Here is a 9,347-nt window from a genome sequence, read left to right as displayed (position 1 = left end):
GCGCTGTTCGGCACGGAGCTTGCGCACCGCAGGGCGGCCGAATACTTCCGCAAAACTCTTCTTAAATACGGGCCAAGTGGGTAGGTCCGCCTCATGGTTTCGAAACCAGAGGTTCGCCACGTCCGTGAGATAAAAGATGACGTTACTCAGCTTGATAGTGTCATCCCATTTGTTGTAGCTGCTCACTCGCTCATACGATGACAACCAGTCGTCAACATCTTGGTCGGCAGTGCCACTGAAGAGGGCAGGGTCACGCTGCCGGATGGCGCCAGAACAAATGACGGTGGTTGAACTGGCCGCCGGTGTTGGGGCAGTCTCATTTGGCATGGTTGACACAGGCGGCAGCGTACGGCTCCGGAGTTCCAGGTTGGTAGGGGACGTACCCCGCACCTCCACCAATTGTAGGGGTGCGTTTATTAGGCGTCCTCAAGAGACCGAACCGCTGTGCAGGGTCTGGCAGCGTAGACGGGCGTAGCCAGCACCAAGAGAGAAGAGAGCGGGGGAACTTCGTCGTTGTCAGGCGCAGCGTAGTGTCGGCGCATAACTTCGTCGTCGTCAGGCGCAGCGCAGTGTCGGCGCATTGTGGTAGCGGAACCTGTCACACTTGGCACACTACACTAGTTTTTATTTTTCTTCGCATTCTTTTCGCTTGCATGTACGCAGCAGCTCTTTTCTTCTGCCTGCAACACATTTCTCAGTAATGCCCTGCGGGCCATATGGGTACCGGGAAATAAAGAAATCAGTAGATAAATAGATAAACAAATAAGTATCGTAGTTTGGGCTTCAAGTTGAACCGAATGAAGAAATAAAGACGAGCATGCTTTTCATATGATATTGCTTGTTACAAAAAAAATAAAAAAAGAAAAGGAACAGTTAAACGACTTAATGGACAAAATCGGACAGCAAAGATCAGGCTTTACTCGCCAAAAGATGGGAGTATGCTTGCTCAAGCCAGCGTGAAAATTCCACAAATGTCACGCTGTGTCGAGCGCAGTCAATTGCAGCAAGCAGCGATATAATTAGCGCCGGCTGTAGTACGTGCGTAGGAGCCAGGCACAATTCGAATATCAAGCAGCCACGCGCGGCGCGCGCCTCCTGTTGAGAGGAAAAGGACGTTCGCACATCCCCCGAGGCGGACTGCGCCGCAAGCACGGAGCGCCGAGCTTTGTGCTAGTACAAAGCATCCTCGCCTCATCCTGCCTGGTAAGGCGTCTTGTGTTTCCTTTTCTCTTTCTTACTGTGCGCTCGCTTCCGTGCTTCGCCGCCGGATAACGCTTTTGGAAGCATTTCGCAGACACTTAACTGCCGCCAGCGTTAAGGGCCGCCGCCATAGCTACTCTCGGGACCTGCTTTTAAGTTAAGCGACGTCGCAGTTTCTCGAGTGCGTAATAAACGCTCGCTTTAAATGCCTGGTCGTCATTGGCACCACCGGAGACACCGGCCATTTCGAATTTGAGGACGTTTGCAGCTCTCGCCAGGGCGCGATGAGCCCGGGGCCGCGTCGCAGGTTCTTACACGAATGACTCTTTCAGACGGTGATGGCGATCAACGAGGCGCGCTTCCCCGGAGCACGTGCTTAACCCTGCGGCGCTGCTGAGAGCGGTGTGCATTGGAACACGTGACTGAGTGAGCTCTTCTTTTGTCTTCAGTGACTTTGGTCCGGTGCCTGAGGGCCATTGCTTTTTGCTGGAAATCGGTGGAAGTTAGCTGTGCACATTTATTCCGATGGGCACGGAAGCATTGAGTAGCAGAAACCTCTTTATGGTGCATGTGTTGGTTTCCAGCGGGGGGTCACGACTGCTTTATCTGCAACTCGTGTGCCTGCATATGTTGCGTAGTTTGCCCCAAAACAGAATCAGAGATTCGCTTTGTCTCCGCGCTGCACCCGCACAGCTAGTCGCTTCCATCTGGAAGGCACCGAGGCTACACGCACCGCACTTGACTTTCCCGATTAAAAATCATGCGCACGCTATCCTTCCGCCAATTCGTGCCGGTACATTGGTACGCTCATTGTGAATAACACAAGCGCTACACAGACACAAAGGGGAAACAGAGCGCTTGCTCCCAACTGATGTGTTTATTAAGGAGCTTCGATATATGCACACGCACACTAACCACCTGCAGAACACTCACGTGTCAACCTATGCACGGAAAATTGTTTTCTTGCATTCGTCATCCGCGCATCTACGAAATCTATCTCTTCCGGAAATGCTAACCGATGCATCACTAGCACAAGAAGTCCCATATTTTGATACGAAACATGCTTCCACTATTTGTCATGTTAGTCGATCTTGGTGACGGAACAGAACGCTCGTGTTCGAAAGTAACGAGGAGCATACCCCTATCAAGACCATTCGAATGTTCAATAAGACGCACATTTAGATACCGTCCACTCTGTCCACATCTCCTACCGCATGTCAAAGAAACGCTGTGCACTACTCCCGCCTTGCAATCAACATACGGTGAAATATGCTTGACACCACAACCCCCTCTTCTTCTGACTGAGCCACGCTTTGAATTCCTTTCAACCAGAGTGCATAACCCTGATAACTTTTTCGGAGCAGAAAACATGACTCGAACGTCATATCTGCAGCAACTTTCTTAATCCCGTGTGACAGACGGAGAACATATGGCATCACGACGGGACTACTGCGTTCTTTCGCCTTCTCGCCCCTAATGTTACACCTCACTCAGCGAGTAACCTTCTCATTTGCTCTGCTTGCCACATGACGTGGGTAGCTACTCTGCTTCGGTTTGTTAGCGCGATAATTTACACTTTCTTTGACTAGATGATGAAAGGTCTTCGATACAGCGGGTTTCAGGCAGGAGGCAGCGATTCCATCCTTAATAATCTTGGAGTGCGCTGAATCAAAATTTAACAGCCCTTTTGCCGGCCATGGACGGTACACCCAACAGAAAATTGAAAAAAAAAATAATGTTTGATGTTCGGGCCTGAGGATCCGTTGAGAGTAACTGGGTCTGAGGCTGCCCCCGAACTACAAATCTTGGCCGCCTGTGGGGAAAATGTGGGCAAGCTCAAACTGGGCTTGCCCCTGTAGAACCGGCACCGGTCCAATTGCGGTATTGAATGGGGCTAACCGATTTCTCGTCTTCAGGGGCTGCCCACATCTGTCCAAAGTACGACCCGTGGGGGAGCTGGGTGGGCTGCCCGCATTGCTCAATGCAGGCTAGATGAGGTTAGAGTTCCTGTATATGCTCCCGCTTTGGTAGCATATACAGTAACTCTAGATGAGGTCAGCCCCACATAGGCCGCTAACATCCGCCTCTAATGGGGCGATCGGGATAATTGTGGACAGCCCACTTTAGGCCCATGTGAACCCCTGTTGCAGAACCCACGTCGGACCCACAGGGCCCCATTTCGTAGCCCATTTTTTGTGCTACTGGGGTGGTTGTACGTAGCATTGGCAGACACCCAATGCTCCCTATGTAGCGAATGGATTCAAAGGGAAAGTAAACGCAACAGAAGGCGGTAGATTGGGCAGATGAGATTGGAAGGTTTTCTCGGCATGGTGGTCGCAGATGGCGTAGGACAGGCTTAATGGGAGATATCACTGAGCGTCTTTGTCCTGCACTTTACGTAGTTGGTCCAATGTTTAAGGGAATCCCCCAAGGAGGAATAGATTTGTAAAAACTTTGAGATCACTGCAGCGACCCGCATTGAAGGAACGCGAAAGCATTGACGCCTTCTCGACACTCTTTTCTTAAATATTTGAATTGTTTTACGTCTTTACAAATTTTCTTCGTTTTTGGTGTCATTTTGATGCCTGTAGCTGTTTTGATGTCTTCTCACTATTTCGACGTCCAAGTGCGGATTGCTGATCCACCCGCCACGGTAGATCAGCAGCTGTGGATCGGCGGCTTTGGCGTACAGCTGCTTATCCTAAGGTCGCAGGTTTGACACCAACCGAGGTGGCCGTATTTCGATGGAAGCCAAATATAAAAACGCCCGTGTGCTGTGTGATGTCAGCGCACTTGAAAGAACCCTGCGTGGTCTCAATCAATCCAGAGCTCTTTACAGCGGCTCTCCTCATAGCCGATGTGACGCTTCGGGAAGTTGTAACCTTGCAGTCGTTTCTTTTGTTCGCTCATTTTCACTGTTAAAGGGCAACTGCCTCTCTCCTGGTCGAAAATATTTTCTACCTATCTGGTAGCGAGGCATCGTCCCCGGAAGGCGCGACCGCAAATATTTTTTGAAAGAACTCATTAATAGCGTAATGACGGCCATCGCAAATCAAGCTACTTCGTCATGCTCCTCTCCTTCTATTCCCTCCTCGAGATTTTTCTGGGAAATCGCCCTTCCTCCTCCGATGTTAGCCGGAGGCGTGGTGTCTGGTGGAGTGCGTCACATGTCTACGTCGTAGCCCCGCCTTGAAAATCATTCTTTTCTTGCTTTTTGCTACACGGTCAATATGGTGGTGGGGAGGGGGGAAGCGGCGGGTTTCCGAACACCCTCTATATTTTGCTCTTGCGGTCTCCTCGCGGTGTTTCCTCGAGTTTTTGTCCTTCCTCACTCCAGTTGTTTTTGTTTGTTTGTTTGTTTGTTTGAAGTTTTTTTTTTCACTTTCTACACTCACTTCCCTGGTTGGGTGTGCAACAAATCTGCTTGACCCCTGTCGTTTACCGGCCTGTGTTCGTTCCCCGCTTCTCCATCGTCATTGTGCATTGCTTGGTGCGCGTGCCTTTGCTGCCTTGCTCCGCTGTGCTCATACATGTTTTTCCGCACACCGTGCCTTTAGTGTTGTCTGAAGCTGCTTGTCCTTGGCGACGTTTTTTTTTCGCGGCACGCCTTTGAGAAGTCAACACGTGCGTGGTTTCACCCTGCGCTTTTGATGTTTTTGTTTTTTTAAGCTATATTTTGCTGCTTCTAGCACCCTGTACAGTTTTGCTCTTTGTCGGGCTCTCTGTTTCGGCTCCTCGATCTACGAAATAAATTTCCAACGGAAGGCCAGCGCCGGCCATGTCTGTCATTGTCTCCTGTCTTTCCCGCGCTGTTGTCCGAAGTTGTCAACGGACTGTTGTTTGTCAGTGGGATTCGAAAGTTCGCGATCGTCCTCGCACTGAAATGGACCCCGCCGTGCGTGAACGGCTGGAAAGACTGGCCCTTACAAATGGACCCGTACGGCGACACTCACGTTGTCGTCCGGAGAGAAGTGTCTTCCGCAAACCACCATATTCTTTGCCGTTGTGTCCGGAAGGCCGATGCGTTGGAGCCAGACACGACTCAAATCATAATCTCCAGGCAATCTGTGCCAGATTATGGTTCGACTGCAGTCGCTGCATGCGCATCCAACAACGAAACAGCGTCGTTGCATTTTCTCCGCAGACTGAACGATCGTGAGACGCGGTCAGCTGGACTACTTCAACATGTCCACTAGTGCATCCTTTCATACATGTCTTTTTTCGTGAGCGTCTTCCCTAGTTAGCGAGCACCATTTTCATGCCTGCATTTTTTTTTCCATGAGGCCTCCCCACCGTATTACGACAGGAGGGGTGGGAGTCCCTTTCGTTCGAAACGCACGGTTTTGCGCTGCAGAGGATGAGGACGTTTGCTTCTGGAAGGAAAGAACGAACGGGCTTTGATTTCAATTTTTGCAGCTTTTCGGGGTGCGCATGGCTCTAGTATTTTGCAGAGGTTATCTTCGGTGCCCCATCTATGCAGTGGGCTTGTTTTTCAAAAATGTCCAGACCCCTGGACAGTTACCCTTTAATGGCACATAGCATATGTCGCGGCGAAGCAGGGCCGAGAGATTTATTTCACCGTTCTCAGAGGCTGAAACGGAGCTCTTGGTGCCTTCTTTTCGAGGCCCGAGTGACAACGCGAACAGTTCAAATACACGCGACTGAAACCTGGCACTAATGTTGTGCCACTTGATAGTCTTCGCCGGAGGCAAATGTTATTGCGCGCTGTGCATCTTATTATTTTGTGCCTCCGGAATCAGCCTTGAGCGAGGATCGTATGCAGTTAAACTTTACGGTATTGCTTTTTTACCACTCTGTAACTTGTCACGTCCGCATTCACACCCACTCTTGTGTTATCCGTAGGAAACTCGTGAACCGCAGCGGTGGCTCAGTGGTTATGGCACTCGGCTACTGACCATAAAGACACGGTTTCGATCCCGGCCGCGGCGGTCGAATTTCGATGGAGGCGAAATTCTATAATCCCGTGTACTGTGCGTTGTCAGTGCACGTTAAAGAATCCCAGGTGGTCGAAATCTCCGGAGCCCTTCACTACGGCGTCCCTCATAGCCTCAGTCGCCTCAGCCTCTGGCGCCCTCAGAACGTCCCAAAAATGCGACTGTCTAGTATAAAAACTCACAAGGTGGTTAACACTGTGTACCACTTGATTAAACGACGGCTGTCTGCAGCGTTGAACTGAATATTTTTTATTCATTATTTGTTTTTTCTAGCACAGTGGGCGTAATGTCATATGCTGTCACTCGTGACGTCAGTTTTCTGACCACTCAGTGGTTGACGACATGCGTGACGTCACTGCGATCTGACGCGGTGCGTGCGATTGGTCCTTTCTCCCGCAGTAGAAAGAGCGCGCGGCCATGAGTCGAGGCAGCCGGACAGCGATGCAGCGCCTGCGGCTCGAGTACGCCAAGCTGCAGCGCGAGCCCGTGCCGTACGTGTCGGCGCACCCGCTGCCGGCCGACATCCTGGAGTGGCACTTCGCCGTCCGGGGGCCCGAGAAGACTCCGCTCGAGGGCGGCGTGTACCACGGCAAGCTGCGCTTCCCCGCTGACTTCCCCTTCTCGCCGCCCTCCATCTACCTGATCACGCCCAACGGACGCTTCCAGTGCAACACCCGCCTGTGCCTCAGCATATCCGACTACCACCCGGAGACGTGGAACCCGTCCTGGTCCATGTCCTCCATCCTGACCGGCCTGCTCAGCTTCATGGTGGACGAGACGCCCACGCTGGGGAGCCTCGAGACCACGGCCGAGCAGAAGCAGAAGCTGGCGCGCGAGAGCCTGCGCTTCAACCTGGAGGACAACGTCTTCTGCGAGCTCTTCCCGGAGGTCGTCAAGGAGTCGCGAGCCGCGCTGGCCGCGGAGGCGGCCCACAAGGGAGACTGCGCCCAGGTTCCCTGACTTCGGCCAGGGCGTCTTCGGGGACCGTCCGCACCGAGTGGGCTGCGCAAGAGCGATTCGAGAGGGTGGCAAAATTACGCATTAAAGCGATTGAAAGCAGCTTTCCGTGTTGAGTGAACTCGAAAGAATAAACGGCAAAGAAAAATTCGCGGTTGATTAGGAGAAAAATGTTCAAGATTTTCCACCGAGATATAAAAGATTCGCTCTGCACGTGGCCATTTTAGAGCCTTGAACCGTACAACTTTGCCAACGTGTAGGAGGCGCAGAAAGAGAAACGAAGGTGCTAATGTAGAGAAAGGTGAATAGGGGACAGGAAATATGTGTATATAGTGCCGCATATCTGACAGCGGGGGTGGCCATGGCCGTTGGATGATCGGTGGATGTGGAGGCCACGTAAGGTTAGTAGATCCCCACGTCGTATTCGCATACGACCGGTAAATTATATCAATTTGAGGAAGAAACGTGCGGAAACAGCTCTTCTGCAGCGACTTGTTATCGAATATTTTCTTCTCTCAAGCAGTTTCCTTTTTGATTTCAAAAACTGAACGATGGCTGTGTCATCAAAGTTTGATATATGCATGGAAGGAAAGAACTGAGGATAGGCCGTTATTTGACATTTTCAGTAGCTGGACGTGAGGGCTCCTCCTCTCAAGTTGGCCGCCGTCACAGCGTGCTCGCGCATCCGCAGCAGAAAGTGATGCAGACGACGCTGCTGTGCCCACCTGGCTGGGCCACCGGCCAAAAGCTCCCAATACTCTTTGCGAAAACACATCACTACCGGCGTATTTTTTGTCATTCAGCATGGATAGCCAGGGCCACGCGGTGCATTAGTCTTTTAATTCACTGCAGCGCTTAAGCCAGTCGACCTGAAGGGTCGGAATAACGGCGATATCAAGAAGGAGCGATAATATCGCTGCTTTTTTTTTTGTTTCACGCGACCTATGCTGAACAGTGACGTCACAACCAACATTCCACTGTTGCAGTCGAAACTGAAAGTACATGACAGAAAAAGCAATAAATTATATACCTGCCGCAGGCGAATACCACGCAGTAATCCATGTACACTGATGTCTTTTGAATCAATACAAAAAAAAGGGCATAGAACAAAAATTTGGAGTCTGCATTCCGTTCAGCGCTGGTGACAGTAAGCCAAGAAGGCAGCTGTCACTCTTGAGTTGGGGTTTTCTTGATTCAGCAATGAAGAAGGATGGACAGGTGGGCGAGTTTGTAATATTTCATCTGGGGGGGGGGGGGGGGGGGGGGGGGGGCGGGTACAGCGAGAAGACGACGAAGGACGAAGCAAGAAGACAGCGCTCGTCTGGGTTGGTTGGTTGGCCTCAAGTAAAATGGCACATGCACACTGCGGGGGAGTGGCCAAGACACAGGCGGTGAACTGTTGGAAGGATTAGCAGTTAGTCTTCTTGCTTCGTCCTTCGTCTTCCTCGCGCTGTACCCCCCATGATGAATTCAGCAATGAAGCTTTCGCCACAACAGAATAGTCTTGAAAAATTCATAATAATGAAAACAGGCATTCATCTCATGTCCTGTAAGTATGTATTTTCAAACTTGGACTGTCACTTCACTCTTGTTATAAAATTTATTCATCTGTGTTCCCATTCCTGCCGCTCCGATGCACAGTGCGCACAGCCGTGCAAAGTTTTCACAAATCAAACAAACGCACGAACGAACAAAAAAAACTGTGGTAAAATCGCAGGTATTGATGCAACAGATGTGTAGTGCATGCAGTGTGCCCATGTTTTGGAGACAACGAAATTACGCTTGTACGAATTATTAAATATCGATTCATCCAACCTGTCTAGAGCAGGTAAACTTGACTAGCGATCAGAACTGGCGGCTTGTGTGCGTAGCCCCATTTAAAAAGACCTAACCGGGTCCTGTTTTGGATATCATTAGAGGAGCTTTGGGATAGACATCTCTTCGCTATAGCCAATCTTGAAACTTTACATTCGGCTAAAAAACGCTAAAGATCAATCGATGACTTTTTATGTCTCGCATTTATTGCAACGTGAGAACTTGGGCAAGGTTCTGAGACATGAGCGGTAACAATGGCGAAAATTGCAGAGCACACACAAAAAAGAAAGCCTAAGCAGTGAATGAAGTCCAAAGCTTATGACGTTACAAGGGCATGTGCGACGAAAGGGTGCGCCATCAATGAGTAGCTGGAAAATGGAAAATGAGAGAGCGAACTCGCCCCTGCCAGGTTTGGAAACA

At 50.6% G+C, this 9,347-nt stretch overlaps 1 pseudogene across 2 annotated transcripts; it reads left to right on the top strand.

Moving 5' to 3' along the window:
• The first annotated feature begins 1,117 nt into the window (after positions 1–1,117).
• Positions 1,118–7,142, top strand: LOC149359218 (ubiquitin-conjugating enzyme E2 J2 pseudogene; annotated as a pseudogene). Of its 2 annotated transcripts, XR_016288263.1 has the most exons (3): positions 1,118–1,203; positions 1,533–1,626; positions 6,555–7,142. The product of XR_016288263.1 is annotated as a ubiquitin-conjugating enzyme E2 J2 pseudogene, transcript variant X2 (transcript). The 2 variants fall into 2 exon arrangements; XR_016288262.1 differs by lacking the exon at positions 1,118–1,203 and having other exon boundaries at positions 1,490–1,626.
• The last annotated feature ends 2,205 nt before the right edge of the window (positions 7,143–9,347 follow it).

Source organism: Amblyomma mixtum, chromosome 2 (genome assembly GCF_055824585.1).
Source record: "Amblyomma mixtum isolate Tamu chromosome 2, ASM5582458v1, whole genome shotgun sequence".
Lineage (NCBI taxonomy): Eukaryota > Metazoa > Arthropoda > Arachnida > Ixodida > Ixodidae > Amblyomma > Amblyomma mixtum.
Note: the sequence above shows the minus strand (reverse complement) of the source record. Positions and strands in the feature narration are given on the sequence as shown.